At 36.4% G+C, this 18,406-nt stretch overlaps 1 pseudogene; it reads left to right on the top strand.

The window, feature by feature from the left end:
- The first annotated feature begins 289 nt into the window (after nt 1-289).
- LOC119530552 overlaps nt 290-18,406 on the top strand; it is a 32,565-nt pseudogene continuing 14,448 nt past the window's right edge.

Raw genomic sequence — 18,406 nt, forward strand, 5'->3', positions numbered from 1 at the left:
CAATGAGAGTTGGTTTTCTTTTCTTTTTTACTGCTCTCAGATTTAATGAAGGATCTGTGGCAGTGGGAAGAAGGTACAAGATTAGCTTCACTGAGGAGCCATCAACAACCTCCATCCCCAGTAAATACACCTACTGCGTGACAGGAAAGGAAGAGACCCACGTGATGCTTGCCATGTGTTTATGTTGCAAACATTAGTGTTCCTAGAACAATTTCTTCCATTTCCATGCTTGCTGGGCACAGTGAATTACTTGTGGACTACCACAGTGCAGTGGTTCTCGAAACTCAGCATGCCTCAGAATGGCCTGGACAGATTCCTGGGCCCCAACCCCAGAGTTTCAGGTTCAGTAAGTCTAGAGCAAGATCCCAAAATAACAGATTCCCAGGTAATCCTGAATAACGGGTTCCCAGGGACCACACCTTGAAAACCACACATTGAAAACCAGTCTTCTAAGTGTAACCTTAGGTATGATAATTCACAAAGTCATATCCACTTACTAATTTACCCTCCAATTCCAGCCACTTGAATGGAATTTCAGTAGAATGTTTTTCTAATAAAATATGAAGTCACTCTGTTAGATAAGTGAAACAGAAACAAGTATATCAAAATGCCCCAATATACAAATTTAGTCTGTTTTTACTTCCTGCATGCACCTCTTGTAAATGCTGATTTAACCTTCCTGAACATTCATCTTCCCTTGGCAATATTAAAAGAAAGATGACATTTAACCTCTTACTCAGCATGCCAAGCTTTAGTAATTCTTATTTTTAACACTCTACTCTAGTGCTAACTTGCAAGTACCTGAAATTCAACCTGTTCAAAACTGAACTCCCCAGCTTTTAACTAGTCCCTGCCCTTGCTGATAATCTTCTAGTCACAGAATTCACACTTGCAATTATCTTTGACTCTCCAATTCACACATCCCTTACAATCAATCATTTGCCAGGTTCCACCTTCCTTCTTCTCTGGGAAAATCTGATGAATACATTTGTTTTATAAGACAATATACAAAAGGATGAGATCACTCAGAAAGACTTCAATAAAATCACTGTTTTAGCAATGCATTTTTACTTTCTATTCAAAGTGACAGTAGCTGATCATCAGATATGCTTTCCCTGTTTTTTTCAGACCTTTGATATGAGTTATATCACTCACTGGTGAAGTGTTTTAAAGGTCTAAGTTTAAGGTCTAAGTACGCAAAAATACCTCTAGTGGGTGGGGGAAAAGGTGCTGACCTAAGCAACTTCTTTGGAAATGAGTGGTCTGCAACACTAAAGGGTCAAAATAACTGTACTTTAGCACTGCAGTCTAGCTGGTAAAGTTGTTCTCACAGGGGTGCAGGTTAACAATGCTGATACCACTGTACATGTACATAGAAATTAAACAATTAGGCAAATGGATGGTAGATGACGGAAGTCAAGTTTGTCACTGTAGGAGTGGGACTTTATTGAGAAGCAAGGGAATAAAGCTGAATGATCCATGTAGAATAGATTAGAGTTGGAGACATCAGTATGAATCCATGTTCAGCTTAATGCTAATACAGAAGATAGCATATAGAAAATATCTCTAAATGTTTATATAGATGGGTTAGCCTACACACATGTATTTCCTTCCTCTGTTATCTAAGATGGACTAGAAGCAGTGACTAGTAGCTATGAGCACACCTAACCCCTAGATCTTGATTTCTAATACTGCTTTCCAATAAAAGGAACCGGGGATCCTTGGAGAAATGGCTGAGTATAGGACTGGGGTAGAAAATACATGAGATGAGCCTGAAGAATCTTGTACTGTCAGAAAATAAGAAGGCACTTAAAACAAACCACAAGGGACACAGGAGCCAACTGAAAGTATTCCCAATGGCCAAAAGCTGGAATAATTTGAGCAACAAAATACATAAAAGAGTATGTATTGGATTATAACCCAAACTATAAAATAAATATCTCTGGGTCAATACTGATATAAATAAATGATTGAATAAATAAATAAACGTTTAATGCACTTTTTTTTTTTCATTTTACCCAAACACAGTTTCCAAACTATTGAATTCTAGTGTCAGAAGAAAGTTCAGGGTGCTTTCCCCTTACCTTCCCAATGTGTCATGTATGAATAAGAATGCTGGCTTGCTCACTCAAGAGTGAATGCACAGAGACACTGGGCAGATTGACATGGCCCAACATGAACTGGAAAACAACAAACAGGTGTCACTCATCACAGGCAGGCAGCAGGCCACACTTGCAGCTACAGGCGACTGGATAGTCTGGCAGATAGACAAATCTCTCATGCAGAATAATTTCAAATAATTTATCTAAACACTCCACCCTCAAAAAGGTGGACCATAATCTGTAATAACTACCAGGGGACAAACATGACTGTCCACACATCATACACTGACATGGATTGGGAGGAATGTCTGAGATTGCAGCATAAAATATGAAAGTAAAAACTGTGGACCCAAGCCAAGAGCCCCCTCCCCCCATGGCACCCCAAACTGCAAAGCCTCACTGTGATAGAGAGCAGCACTTTCTGAGTAAGCAAAAATACCAAACCCAGCTCCAACTGAGGTTTTAATTAACAAATATTGACTGCTCAATACAAGCTATGAATTCCCAAAAAGGACACAGAGGCTTTTGGTGATGACTGACCTTAGAGAGCCAGAGGACCTCTCTAGGAGGGAGGGGGAGCACAGAGGACCAAGTGCTGTCTCTGGCTGATGGGTAAAACTGAAGATGGTTGCGGACTGGTCCTGAAGGGGGGCTTTCTGTCCCTTTTTTGGCTCAGTGGAGAAAGTCTCAGCCAATTTCAGTTCTTAGCACTCTGACCAAACAAGGGTAGAGATAGCAGAGTCAGAGAGACTATTCAAATGCAAATGATATCTCCCTAGGGGGTGTATCTTCCCTAAGAGGAAAGAGGTGGTGCCAAGTTCTGCTACCTACTTTCCATTCAGAACCAGATCCCAGAGGCTGGAGGAAAACAGCCACGGGCCACACCTCCTTACACCAGTCTGGAGTAACAGGTGCCACCTGCTGGGCAGAGAAGCACAGTGGCTTGAAGCCTCACAGGGTGTATCAATCTTCTAAGGAACACCCTCAGGGAAAACTGATACTATTGCCTCCTTCTGTATGCCTAGACAGCAGAAAACTACAACCTTCACTAAGAAAAATGAAGTTATGGCCCCATCAAAGGAACAAACTTACACTTCAACTAAGATACAGGAACGGAAACAACTAATGCTGAATCAATTCAAAAAGTTTAGGGAAGATATGGCAAAAGAGACGAAGCATATAATGAAAACACTGGGTGTAAATCAGGTAGAAATCAAAAGTTCAAAAAAACAACTGGCAGAATCTATGAAAATGAAAGACACAACACAAAAGATGAAAGACACAATGGAGACATACAACAGCAGATCTCAAGAGGCAGGAGAAAACACTCAGGTACTGGAGAACAAGACACCTGAAAGCCTACGCACAAAAGAACAGATAAAGAAAAGAATGGAAAATTATGAGTAATGTCTCCAGGAATTGAATGACAACATGAAATGCAGGAATGTATGTATCATGAGTATCCCAGAAGGAGAAGAGAAGAGAAAAGGGGCAGAAGCAATAATAAGGAAATAATCAACAAAAATTTCCCATTTCTTATGAAAGACATAAAATTACAGATCTAAGAAGCACAGCATACCCCAGACAGAATAGATCTGAATAGGCCTATGGCAAGACACTTAGTAATCAAATTTTCAAATGTCAAAGATAAAGAGAGAATCCCGAAAGCAGCAAGAGAAAAGTGATCCTTCACGTACAAAGGAAGCTTGACAAGACTATGTGCAGATTTCTCAATAGAAACCATGGAGGAAACAAGGAAGTGGGGTTATATATTTAAGATACTGAAACAGGAAAAACACCAACCAAGAATCCTATATCCAGCAAAACTGCCCTTCAAATATGAGAAAGAGCTTAAAATATTCTCTGACAAACAGACAATGACAGAGTTTGTGAACAAGATACCTGCTCTACAGAAAACGCTAAAGGGAGCACTACAGACAGATAGGAAAAGACAGGAATGAGAGGTTTGGAACACAATTTCGGGAGATAGTAGCACAGCAATGTAAGTACACTGAGCAAAGATGACTGTGAGTGTGGTTGAAAGAGGAAGATTAGGAGCATGTGGGACACTAGAAGGAAAAAGGAAAGATAAAGACTGAGACTGTATAACTCAGTGAAACCTAGGGTGCTCAATGATTGTGATAAAAGGTACAAATATGTTTCTACATGAGGTACAGCAAATGAATGTCAACCTTGCAAGGTGTTAAAAATAGGGTGGGATTTGGGGAAAAACACAAGCAATGCAAACTAGAGACTAATTAACAGAAACATTGTATTATGCTTCCTTTAATGTAACAAAGGCAATATACCAAAGCTAAATGCATATGGCGGGGGGGGGGATACAGGGGAGGAGTATGGGACTCTTGGCATTGGTGATGTTGTCTGACTCTTTATTCTACTTTAGTTTAATGCTATCTTTCCTTTTGCTGCCTCCTAGCTATCATGTTTTTTTTCTTTCTTTCTTTTTCTTTTGTCTCTCTACCTTCTTTGACTCTTCCTCCTTCTTTGTGGAAGAAATGGAGATGTCCTTATATAGATAGTGGTGATGGTAGTGAATTTATAAATATGTGACTATACAGGGAACTGTTGATTGTTTACTTAGGGCAGAATGTATGGTGTGTGAACAAAGCCATCTTAAAAAAACATGGGTTGATGAATAAACCTTGAGGGCACTATATTGAGTGAAATAAGGCAGACACATAAGGACAAATATTGCAGGGTCTCACTGATATGAACTAATTATTATATGCAAACTCATAGACATGAAATATAAGTCACCAAGATATAGAACGAGGCTAAAGAATGGGGAGCAGTTGCTTATTACAAGCAGAATGTTCAACTAGGGTGAACTTAAACATTTGGAAATGGACAGAGGTGGTGGTAGCACATTGAGAGAATAACTAACAATGCTGTATGGTGTGTGAATGTGGTGGAAAGGGTAAGCTCAGAGTCACATATGTCATTAGAAGGAAAGTTAGAGGTTAAAACATGGGAATGTATAAAACAGTGACTCTTGTGGTGGACAATGTACATGATTAACTGTACAAATATTAGAAATTTCTCTCATGAACTAGAACAAATGTATGACACTAAATTAGAAGTTAATAATAGAGGAACATATAGGGAAAAATATTACAAATTATATACTACAGTTAGTAGTATTTTAACATTCTTTCATCAACAGTAACAAATATACTATACCAGTACTATGAATCAATTATAGATGGGGGTGTTGATTAGGGATGTGGGAGGATTTGAGTTTCCTCTTTTTGTCTATATTTCTTTTCTGGAGTAATGAAAATGTTCTAAGAATTGAAAAAAAATTAATTGTGGTGATGGATGCACAGCTGTATGATTGTACTGTGGCAAACTGATTGTACACTTTGGATCTTTGGATAATTGTATGGTACGTGAACAATCTCAATTAAAAAAGAAAAGTACAGTATGGAAGGAGGAAAATAAGAGGGACTTTAAGTAGAGAAACCTGAGAAACACTATCTCAGCTAGATGATCAAATTCACCATCAACAGTGGTAAGTCATGTTGACAGTATGTACCCTTGATAAGATGTGATGAAAATGTCACTCTACCTCTGTGGTCTTCCTCCCAAAAATCTACAACCCCAATCTAATCATGAGAAAAACATAATACTAATCCCTGTTGAGGGGAATTCTACTAAATACTTGACGAGTTATCCTCATAACTATCAAGAGCATCAAAAATAAAGAAGGTCTGAGAAACTGTCAGAGCCAAGAGAAGTCAAGGGAGATATGACATCCAAATGTAATGTGGCATCCTGGGTAGTATCCTGGACCAGAAAAAGTATATTAGGCAAAAAACAGGGACATCTAAACAAAGTAGGGGCTTTAGTTAATAACAATGTAATAATATTGGTTAATAAATTCTAACAAACACACCATGCATGTGTAAGATATTAATAACAGAAGAATTGGGATATGGGTAAATTGGAGTTCTCTGTGCAATCCTTGCAATTTTTCTGTAAATCTCAATTGTTCTAATATAAAAAGTTAATTTTAAAAAATTACCCAGGCCTGCTTCCACAGAATTGTATAAATGTTGCTGGTTCATTTTACCCTCAATTACTCACATATATTGTTAACAAGGATACAGTTATCTTAAGGCATCATAAATTCTTATATTTCACCATCATTCAACACAATATAAAGGAAGGGGAATTTATGTCCACCTGGATCTGCAAATCTACCAGACTAGTAGATAATGATTCTCAGACCAATAATGAGAAAATTCCAAGGTTTCTAGACCTAAATATTTTACCCCAATAACTTGTAGACTGCTCTCATAAGTTTCAAAGTGTGATTCCAGATTGTCTGCTGTCAAATCTTCATTTGCATCACAGGTGAGAAACTTGGGAATTACAAAGAATTTCTTTCCAGCAGACACCCTGTTTACAAGCTCTCAAGTGAGAAGCACTAGCAGGAGGTTTGGAAAACAAGAGAAAGCAACACCAATCTTCTCTTCCAGCAGTGACAATCAATACCATGGATATATGGCAGGCATAAGTTTGCCTCACCTTCTGGGCATTCTCTCAGCTCACATCTACCCACAGTCGAGATGACAAGCAGTAGTTTCCTATGAAGTATTCAGTTTCCTGATCTCTGAATATAGTGGCAGTTTCCCTGACATCCATTCCCCCGTCTTTCCAAAGATTCTATAGGCACCCAGTTCCTCACATTAAAATCTTTATTGCTTGAACTACATTTGTGACTTATATTTTACTAATCAAACACTGACTGATTCAATTTGTCAGTAATTTGTCAATGCTTATTGCTATCTCATGGTCAGGGTCACTCAATTTCCATTATACAGCCTCAATATCTGATAGTAATTTATTATATTTCCTTACAAGAAAAGACTCTTTATTTTTAGTCTGAATAAAAAGAAATTTATATAAAACCTGAAGTAGCTCTGAATTCACCTCAGGCTATTGGTTCCAATGATTATAATTCTGACCCACATAAATTTTAATCCAATCACCATATAATCATCCTGAGATGTATCATTTCTTTTAGCAATTGAGATCTCTGACACATACAAAAATAGTAAAATCTCAAGTCAATATTATAATGGATCATTATTTTTCTACTGTCAGAGGTGGGTCCAAACCACCTCATTCATTGTCTCATGGAGCAAAACCAGGTATTTTTCCAAAATCTGCAGTGAATATGATTCCATAATTTTTTAATTAAGCTAGAAAATCACCTCGGTGTGAACAGGTGGTATACACATGAACAATGCTAATAAGTGTGGCAGTCCAAATAAAGCACAAATGTTGAAAGAAGAAAAGTTCATCAGTCCCTGGCTAGACTCCCTTTAAAAACTATCTCTTTATGAGAGACCAGGACATGTTTAGTTTTCCCTAGACATCTGTATAAGGAAATGTTCCTGGAGGTGTACTACAAGTTGTCTTCACAATTCCAGTTCCAAAGCAGGCAGATGAAGCGTATGGCAAGCTTGAACAATAATAGCCATTTTGGAGTATATCTCATTCGACACATCCTCTAAACAAGGTAAGAATTCTGGTCCCATCTCTATGAAAAACAAAATAGTCATAAGTTCTCTTAAGCACAGCCAGAAGTTTCTTCTTATTTGTCCATCTGTTTATTAGATTCTAAGGAAAGGTTAAGCACATTTACTTGCAATCAAAGGTAAATACGAGATCCCATACAGGCAAAGGCAATTAGTTGATTTTTTAAGTTTTGCACAAAAATCCAAGTTCTTCTGCTTCTATCAAAGAATAATACAAAAGAACAAACTATCTAACAACACACTGATTTAAATGACAAATGGTACACAGCTTCTTTTTTGAATAGATGATACTACATGTAGCAAACACAAAGTCCTCTTGGATGGTAATGTTTTTAAAAGGAGTTCAAAAGAGTTCTTTACTCTAGCTAAGAATTCTCTTACTCTAGCTAAGATATTAACCTGAACATCCCAAAAAGATTTCCTTGGATTTGAAATTCAGTACATGCAGAATTATTTTGGCATGGAAATTATACATTATACTTCAATTGTAATTTGAGATTAGACTACTGAGAATACACCAGGCAAATTTTACAACACCAGTGTTTGGTACAAGTAGGCATTAGAATATTTAAATGTTAATAAACACTTTAACTGTAAAATTAATTTAAATGCCTAAATTCATTGTATACTTATTATACCTGAGATGTTTTAGAATCATTCTCTTGTTTACATCTAAAACTATCATATAAAATAGGTTATCTTAATACTCTCATACAATTATGGAAACTAATACACAGTGAGTTTAAATAACAGTTTTCCCACTTTTCTGTCTAAGAAAGAATTCTAAAACAGATCTTTGAAGAAATGCAGTATTAGGACTTGTATCAAATAATCCAGCCTGTGAGAATGGCTACAAAATATGATGAAATTCCATTAAATTATGTTAGACCACTATTATACTAGTAACACCACTGTTCAGTGAAGATGTAACTGTCTTCTACAATTCTAACGAACCAAAAGGAGTTAGAAAGCAAAGCAGTTAATTTACAACTAAACAAAAAGTTAGCCTCCAGCTAGAAGAATTTGATTTGATTAACCTTACTGTCTACATGCAGTTTGCAATAATGCAAGTAAACTAGACACTTTGAGGAGAACAAAGCTTTTCTTGTGGTCCTTCTATATTTTCCCTTAAACCGGAGTCCTGACTGGTTCATTGAAAGAATTAGAACTTATTGCCCATTTTTCATATATTTATGAGGCCTGGAATGCACATACATAATCCACATTTACCAAAAAGTATTTTATTTTACTATTCTCATTTTCTTCCAAGCCCCATTTTATAGTGGCAGATCTGAAACACCAGGTCTTCTGTCTCATCCTAACCCTTCAAAAAATATGCCACTATTTAATTAGATGAAAAGATGAGGAGACAATATCCTAAAATTGTCAAACCCATCTGGTAATAGACTTAATATTAATTCTATTATTTGAAAATACTGTGATCTTCTAGTCAAGTCTTCCTGAAATACACCATCACCATTATGTTTCTCTCAAGTTTAATAACTAGGTAAATAGCATGACTTCTATTGGCCCATTCTGACATACTGCTAGGAGAATACATGCTTGAACTTGAAACTCTATGTAGATTTGGACAGAAGAAACTGCAGTTCAACCTGAGAAAGGAAAAACTATGGTTCTCTTCACCAACTTGTGGGGAAAAAAGATTTCTTATGTCTTTTCTGGGTCATCAGAAACTCTTTGGAGTTCTCTAGAAGTCCATACTTCTAAAGAGGTGATCATATTAGATTTTCATGCCTAATGAATAAAAACATCAGAGATTAATTGAGTCAATATTTTTAAGTCATATAAAGAGGAACCAACAATTATCATATGCAATGAAGTTTGAGGAAAGCTTAAGAGGAATAAATCCTCTTTTATTTCATCAAAACCCTCTCCTTATATTTCATTTTAGTCAACTATTCTTTTATCCTTCATTCTACTTGCCTATATATTTCCTTTCTTCATTCTTTCCTTCTCGTTTATAGACTGTGAGGTTAGTGTTAGTATTTTAGCTTTTCAAAAAATTTTTCTTTTTTTTTTGGTTTTTAAAATATAAAATACTAAACCTTAGATGGCTGCCTAATAATAAACATATAATAATAATAACAAATCCTTTAGGTGCCCTCTGGAGACCCAGAACTAATTTGGGAATCTTTTCATGTCTGATGTTGAAAAACTTGGCTACTTCAGTTTCCCAGAGAGTTTGATAACTAAAAATGGGTGAAGAAAGAACTAAGGCACAATGCCTCGGCTCCACTCTGAGAATGCACTTTTGAAACTCCCACAGGGTTATTTCTAATAGGCTAAGGTTTGAAAAGAAAAATATTTTTCAGTAGTTTGAAATAGGCAATGAAACATAATACGACTTATTTAAGCATAAGTTAACAATTTTAGTTGCCGGACTGTAAACACTGTCTCTTTTTGTGAAAGTGAGTTTGCCATAGTCAAAATCTAAATGCGATCATTATTGATGGAAGGTTCCAACACAGCTGATTTATTAAATCCTAGTTTCTATGAGAAGCCCATCTTTGTTTCTATTCCACAGAGAGCTTCATGCTGAGGCTTACTTTAATTCTAAGAATAAGGAAGGGAAAAGCATCAGAAGCAAAAATGGGGGGGGACATGTTAAATTTTTAAAAATTTGAAGGAACATTATGGTGAGAGATGGCTTAGACATCCCCATCCTTAATTTCCATTCTGGCCTATTTTAACAAGAAAAGACTAGATACTAGTCAGCCAAGCTCTGCTGGAACAGTAGGTGGTCAAGCATGGGATTCTCATACCATTCCCCAAGGAGTTTGGTCTTTCACATTATTCTATGAGAAAAAAAAAAAAAGAAAGAAAGAAAGAAAGAAAGAAAAAGCATACTATGCCTCTTTGCCTTCTGCTGTTTGAAAACATGCTTAAAAGAAAGCAGAGGAATTCCCCATGTGTTTCTTTCAAAGAGGAAGGGAAATTAATAATTGATATTGAACTTACCTATACCAGACAGATATTTTCACACAAGTTTGTAGTACATGAGGTTCTTGCCAACCAGCTATTCACTGACAATAGAGTAATACCAGCTTCTTTTCTCATTCATAATTTTAAATGATATTTGCCCTAATAAAAGTAACTTTGCAGATATTCTATCCTAGAAGCCATTTTTATACCAATTTACAGCTGGTAAAACTAAACTAAAAAGAAATTAAATGCCTCATCCCAAAAGAATAGCAAATTAGTTACAGTGTCAGAAATAGAAACCAAATCTCATGATTCTCTAGCCAGTATTCCAGTTCACACTGAAAGTCTGAGCTATGAAAAATAGTTCCAGGGAAGAAGTGCTTACATGGGAACTATACACTTGAAATAGGACAATTGCCATCACATTAATCCACAATTTTAAAAGAACCTGATTTTTATTTCAAGTTATTTTATAATAAAAAATAAAGTTATACATTTCTTCTATAGAAGAGTTTTATAAACGTATTTTTAAATTACCTTCAGAAGGATACAATAAAATTATTTTAAAAAAATCAAAATAGAAATCCTAGTCAAAGCTACAATGAGTCAACATCTGCAATGATGTTATGTCACCCCAGTATGTTAAAATTTACAAAATGCATTATCTACTAATATGAGATCACTGACATTTTGCAGATGAGGAGAATGAGGCTCATAAAAAAAATATTAAATGACTTCCCTAAATTCATGCTGCTAGAGAATGACATACTTGTGACTTGAACCTGTTCTGATTATGTATGGTGCTCTTATTGAGTAGACTATTCATTTACTTGTTCTATGATTAGCCTCATAAGATCAATAATGACACTTATAAATCAAATATAGATCATTAAGGCAATTCGTATATAGGGATAATGCTTGGAATTTGCCAATGTTGTTTTATCTATAACCTCAGGATAGACAAAAATGAACAAGCTCATTCGAACAATAATGTAAAACTTGAAATAAAATTATTGAAGCAATCATATTTCCAAGGGAAAATGGGTTACAAGTGGAGTTACTGCCCAGCCTATAGAGGGACATTTATTTCAACATTTATTGAGCCCTGCTATATTCCATACGCTAGGATATTTATAATCTCACATGGTCCTCCAGTCCCATCTGCCCTGTCTTGGGTACTTGGGTAGACTCAAAGCTTAAAGCCTCATTATGGCTGTTTTATTAGCTTTGCCGGGGGCAAGGGGGTGTATGGTATTACCTAAGCACGGTCACATTAGCACAAATTATCATTAGGGAAGCTGATCCAAGAGAGATATCAAGGCAAATGATTATTGAGTCAAGAATCCAAGGTAAGAGTCTTGACAATCTGGCAAGGGAAGCTGCAGCAGATCTGGGCAACACCAGAAAAGCCTTTTATCAAATGAGATAGAGGCATGAAGTAGATCGGTTAATCAAACAGTTATTTAAAGCAGGTGTGCCCGTTTGGATGTATTATGTCGCTCAACATGTCATTATCTTTGATGCAGTCTTTTGGGGGCCGATGTACTAGTATTGATTGGGTTGGAACCTTTTGATTGGATGTTTCCATGGACATATGACCCACCAAACTGGGTGACAACTTTGATTAGATAATTTGCATGAAGGTGGGTCTGAATTCAATCACTGGAGCCATATAAATAAGCTGACAAACAGAAGGAGCAGAGCAACTAGGAGTGACATTTTGGAAGAGCTGCAGCTTACAGAGACATTTTGGAGAAACCAACTCAGGAGCAAGCAGACATCTAGTGAGGAACGTCATAGGAAAAAGCCATTTTGAAACCAGAACTCCAGAGCAGATGCCAGCTATGTGCCTTCCTGGCTAACAGAAGTTTTCCAGATGCCATTGGCCATCCTCCAATGAAGGTACCCGATTGTTGATGTTTTACCTTGGACACTTTATGGCCTTAAGACTGTAAGTTTGTAACCAAATAAGCCCCCTTTGTAAAAGCCAATCCATTTCTGGTGTTTTGCAAAACGGCAGCATTAGCAAATGGGAACAGCAGGTATTCACAAACAAAAATATATACACATCTGAAATATTTTATTTTACTTAAATTTACTTATATATTTATACCTACATGCAATCTTTTTATCATAGGGTCAAAGACTTCTTCAGTCAAACATCCATGAGGAGCATGATGAGCATGATGAGCCCCTCAAGCTGTCTTTCTTATATAAACCACACCTATTGTCTGAGATTTCTAATTGGTGGTTCCTAAAAGTAGAGCTGCAATACAAAAGGCCATGGCAGGCAACCTGAATGCAGGATTCCTCTGGAATTTTTTAATTTTTCATGATTTTCCTTCTAATAATTTAGACTCATCTAGCATACACCAAATTCGGAAGCATTTATTAAATTTCCCAAGTTATTAAACTTAATTTTCATAGTTACTACGATGTTTTTCCAGTTCATAATTTCACCGATATATGTGATATCTCAATTATATAATTAGAACAACAATTCAACAGACATAACCAAGTATAATTATCAGCACAGCTGAATCTTCATAAGACTGGTAGGAGCAAAAATGCATAGGCAAGCTCAGAATTTGTATTCCAGTGGCAAGCATTCAGTAAGTTAGGGATAACAGTCAGTATCATATGAAGGAAAAGAAAAACATCAGTGAGTCTGGCTTGTGGACTCAACTCATGACACCCATGAAAGAGCACACAAGCAGGGAAACTCAGAGCACACATCTAGGTCAATTCACAACCATTTCAGCTTTCCTGGGTGGAATCAATAGAGAGGTAGTAAAAGGAGCAAAGGGGAAATGGGTCTCATCACTGAAATCCTCAGTTTATCACAATAACCTCCTGGGTGCCTCCAGATATATGCTTGGGAAACCTTAACAGATTTTATTTTATGTTTGCCTTAAAAAAATGCTCATTTGCTAATCATTGTATTTTATTGAGCCCATTTAGATAATAATATTGTACCTATATTTAGAGATTTTTAATGTGTTTGGGAATTCTGGAATAGCAATATGAATATAAAATATTTGTACAGATATTGTTCACAATATCTTACTGGGACATAAAAGCCATGCTTGTGTTTTCCAGTTCAGTAAACTAAATGCCAATAATCTTTTCCACCATGCATCCCGAAAGCTTTCCTATATGACAGAAATTCCACATTGCAGAAGATTTTAGGTAACAAATTGTTGAACAAAGTGTTCAGAATTTTATCATCCATGAAATTCTCTAAAGGAACTAGTCATCATTATAAGAGTTTTCTAATGAAAATATGTATCTTCTATGATATGGTTCATAAAAGCTTATGAATAACTATTTCCTAAAAGGTGATTAATCAAGCACATTTCATGTGTTCTTTCTAAGGTAATTCTTAGGGATTTGAAAGAGCTTATATTGTGTGATTTAAAATTCAATAAATTTATCTATGATACATATAATCTGTAATTCTTCAACCAGATTTACTGTCATTTTAAGTGTATTTTAAAATATTTGCCCAAGTAGGTGAAATCTACCAATTTAGAGCCAATTTTGAATTGAAAAGTCAGAAGCTGTACTTTTGCCTTTAAGCTTTAAATTTCCTTAAAAATCAGGGAGTTCTGAGATATACTGCAACATGAAAGAACTTTGAAAACATCCTTCTCAGCTTGATGAGCCAGACACATAAGGACAAATATTATATGATGTCACTTACAATAGATGTATAGAAATACCAAATTCACAGAGATGGAAAGTAGATTAGAGTTTATGAGGGGAAGGGGGAGGAAAGCAGAAGGAAAGACTGTATATTTGGTGCATATAGAATGTTTGTAAATAAAATTAAGTTTTTAAAAATCATGGAGTTCAATTTCTACTACATCATTTTAACATATTATTGTTTTATACTACCAAAAGTAAAATCGAATTTTTTAAAAAAAGCACCCAATAGTGTTTGGATTCACATAATATAGAGACTTAATTCTACAAAATGTCAAGTAAATGTCCAGATTTTTTCTGTTTGATATTTTTTTAACATTTGTATACATGCAGTCTAACAGAGGCATTCATTCAACAGGCATTAACTAAACAAGCATTAAGTACACAGACTGTATACTAAGCCCACTAGAAATCCTCTAATATAGGATGACTTTTTGCAATGTCTTCTAATTGCTACATTCAAATGATTTTCAGCATTCATTTTACCTGAACATTTTTTGCTCACAACACTCTCCTTTAGATATTGTCCTCCCCTCATTTTCATTGCATTACATTCTCTTGGTCCTTTTCTTATGCTTTTCACTACTCATTCTCATCCTCCATTCTGGATCCTCTTTGTCCAGTTCTTGATCATTGCTGCTCTTGGGGTTCTTTCCAACCTCTTCTATGATTTACCTGGATGATCTTATCCATGCTAATGACTTCCACCACCATAACTCTAAAATCTGTATCTCTATTTTATTTTTCTCTAGAATATTATCCCCAACTTTCATCTATAAATTTCAAGTATCTTATTACAAATTGGTCAATTTTTTTTTCTGTGATAATGCTGCTTAATTCATGTGGCTTACACACACTAGCTTTTACTTCTCATTCATGGGATCTATGTGTCAGCTGTGATGAGTCTGCTCCAGACTGTGTTGAGTCTGAACCACATGGGGTGGTTGAGGAAGTAAATCCTGCATCATGATTCCTCATGGTGGAGAGCAGGAGCACTCATGGGAGTGAAAAATGAGGTGTCTCTTAAGACTTCTGCTTGAAACGGATACACTGATGCTCCTACCCACATTTCACTGGTCAAGGAAAATTATAGGGCCAAGCACAAAATCAATGTGCAGGGAAGTATACTCCACCCACATTAAAGCATGGTGAAGGAAAGAAAGGAATATAAAGTCATAAACAAATTAATCATCCAAATAGTGACACTTGAAAGCAACAGGTTCAAATTGATAATAATCTATCCAAAATACCTTAGCATCATCTTGTGATATCTACATTACTACTGTTACCATCTTCCCAGTGCACACACAGAAAAGCTAAAAGTAATTCTCTATTGTTCCATTTACTTAACAGTAAATAAATCAATACCCCATGCCTCTATCCCTAAATATCTACTGCAATAGTCTATTTCCTTCTATCCCCATAGCCAATGCCCTATTTCAGCATCTTGCCATCCCCACCAAACTATAGTAATAATCTCTGCTTCATTTTATATAATCTGCTGCAACAGATTAACCTCAAAATCTCAGTTGCTTCATACAACAGAAGTTTATTTTTCACTCACAATATGTACAAACTATGTATTCTAATTTCATTGGTGGTACTCCTCACAATAATGACTTGGGGACCAAGGAAACTTCTTTCTTGTGGCTCTACCATTTCTTATATCACTTCCTAAATCAACAAGGAGGGGAAGGAATATGCAGGAATGCATATAGATGGTTTTTACATGTGAAGTCTGGAATTGACACACATTACTTCTATCCATTTTCCACTGGCCAGAACAAACTTACATGGCTTTACTCATCTTCAAGAGAAGCTGGAAGAGAAAACTCCAGGGAGCTCCAGGACTCAATCCTCTTGTACAGCATCCAGAGAAGTGTGGGAGGAAGAGGTAAATAACTGTAAATTGCTCTTTCTGCGTAGTGGCTACTGACGCCCATTCCCTGCTCCCACAGCAGGCTGCAGCCGGGTCTCGTCCCTGGCTAACTGCTGGTGACAGAAAGGGACATAAAAATTCTCTTCCTCAACAACAATGGTATCATGGCCAATTGCTGATCATGGCTTTTGATTAGCAAATTCAGATCACTGGATTTCTGCTCTGAGAATTACTATTGTTTCCACTCACCCCAAACAAAGGCAGTGGCAGCCATTGTTTCAACCCTCCAAGGAAAGGAGAGGAGGTGGTGGAGATTTAAAGACACAGTGCTTCTTCTGGGCTACATTTGCTGGACAGACAGTAAAACCCAGCTTTGTGGATCCCTTGGAGAAACTTTTGGCACCCTTCCTATTTCCCTCCCCAGGACAACCCCTTCGTGGATCCCTGGCCTGTTTGGCTGGGAAAGACTGACTTGGGAAAGCTCTCTTTGAGGTGACCCTCCACCCAGAATTTGTCCTCTGGTCCAAAGCAGTGTGAGACAACAAAAGGAATATAAAAATATATAGAGGCTGACAGTCTGGAACTAAGGCCTACCAGTGTTAAATACCTGGAAGATGGAGGTCTGTATCCTGGGAAACAGAGGGGACAACCAAATTCCTATAAACAAGGGAACTCCAAAACAACTAATAAGCAAAAGCTTAGTACAAGACAGAGGCCTAGAAAGACAGGGAAACCCTGCAATCTTCATTTGCCTTAGCCAGACCTTCCTGATAGGAGGGCTGTAGCTTAAGAAAATCTCTGTCTTATCACCAGCTGGTTACAAATCCAAGAAACAGACATCCCAGGGAGTAAATCCCAGAGTTAATACTTTAAAACATTAAAATGTATAGTGTGTAAAAAAAGAGTTCAAGACAAACAAACAGGAAATGATGGCACTTTGAAAGGAAGAGGAAAAAAATATATAATGAAGAAGATGAGAATCTGGACATACCAAACAAAGTCTTTAAAAAATGGTCTTAAAAATGCTAAAGAAAATGAAGAAAAGTATGGAGAAAGAACTAAAAGATATCAGGAAAACAATTAACAAGCAATATGAGTCTTAGTAAAACAGAGAAATTTTAAAAAGGAACCAACCAACACTACTTAGTTGAAGAGCACAATAACTGAAATGAAAAATGCCCAAGAGGATTTCAAGAGCATATTGGATCTGGCGAAAAAAAGAATCAGCGAATTTGAAAAAAAGACACCAAAACGAGCCAGGTTAAAGAGTAGAAAGAAAACAGAACTATTAAAGGTGAAAATAGCCTAAAACAGCTAAGGGACACCATCAGGTTTACCAATATATGCATAATGGTAGTCCCAGAAGAAGAAAGAAAGGGGAAGAAGGAACAGTCAAAGAAATAATGGCCAAGAACTTCCCAAACTTAGCAAAAGACGTGAAAATACTCATCCAAGAAGCTCAGAGGACACCAAACAGAATAAACATGAATAAAAATACACCCAATCATATATTGATTATATTATCAAATGCAAAGGACAAGGAGAGATTTCTGGTAGCTGCAAGAGAAAAAGCAATATCTATTGTATAAGACAGTCCTAATTGGTTTGAGTGCCAATTTCTCATTCAGAGAATGTGGAGGAAAGAAGGCAGCAGACTGAAGGAAAACAACTGCCAGCCAAGAATTTTATATCCAGTGAGACATTTTCAAAATGAGAGAGAGATTAAGACATTCTCAGACAAACAAAAGCTGAGGGAGTTCACCAGCACTAGACTGGCCCTCTAAGCAATGCTAAAGGGAGCCCTTTAGACTGAAAGTAAAAGACACTAAGCAGTGGTTCAAAGCAGTGAAAAGAAACAAAGACCTGCAGTAAGGATAACCTTGTAAATGCCAGTATTATTGTATTGTATTGTTTGGTATGTAACTCCACTTCTTAATTCCTATAAAAGGTAATGATAAAGATTAATTTAGGTTTGTGGACATATAATGTAAAAAGATGTAAGTGGTAACAAGTACAAAAAAAATGGTGGGGGGGGAAGGAGTATAGGAAAAGTATATGTATATGCTATTGAAGTTAAGTTGCCATTAAACCAAATATGACTGTTTAATATTTAGGATGTTAAATTTTAGCTCCATAGTAACCTAAGGAAAATAGATGAAAAATATATCCAGATAGAAGTGAGAAGCCAGTCAATATGGTAGAATACCAAA

The sequence above is a fragment of the Choloepus didactylus genome, chromosome 3 (assembly GCF_015220235.1).
Source record: "Choloepus didactylus isolate mChoDid1 chromosome 3, mChoDid1.pri, whole genome shotgun sequence".
Lineage (NCBI taxonomy): Eukaryota > Metazoa > Chordata > Mammalia > Pilosa > Megalonychidae > Choloepus > Choloepus didactylus.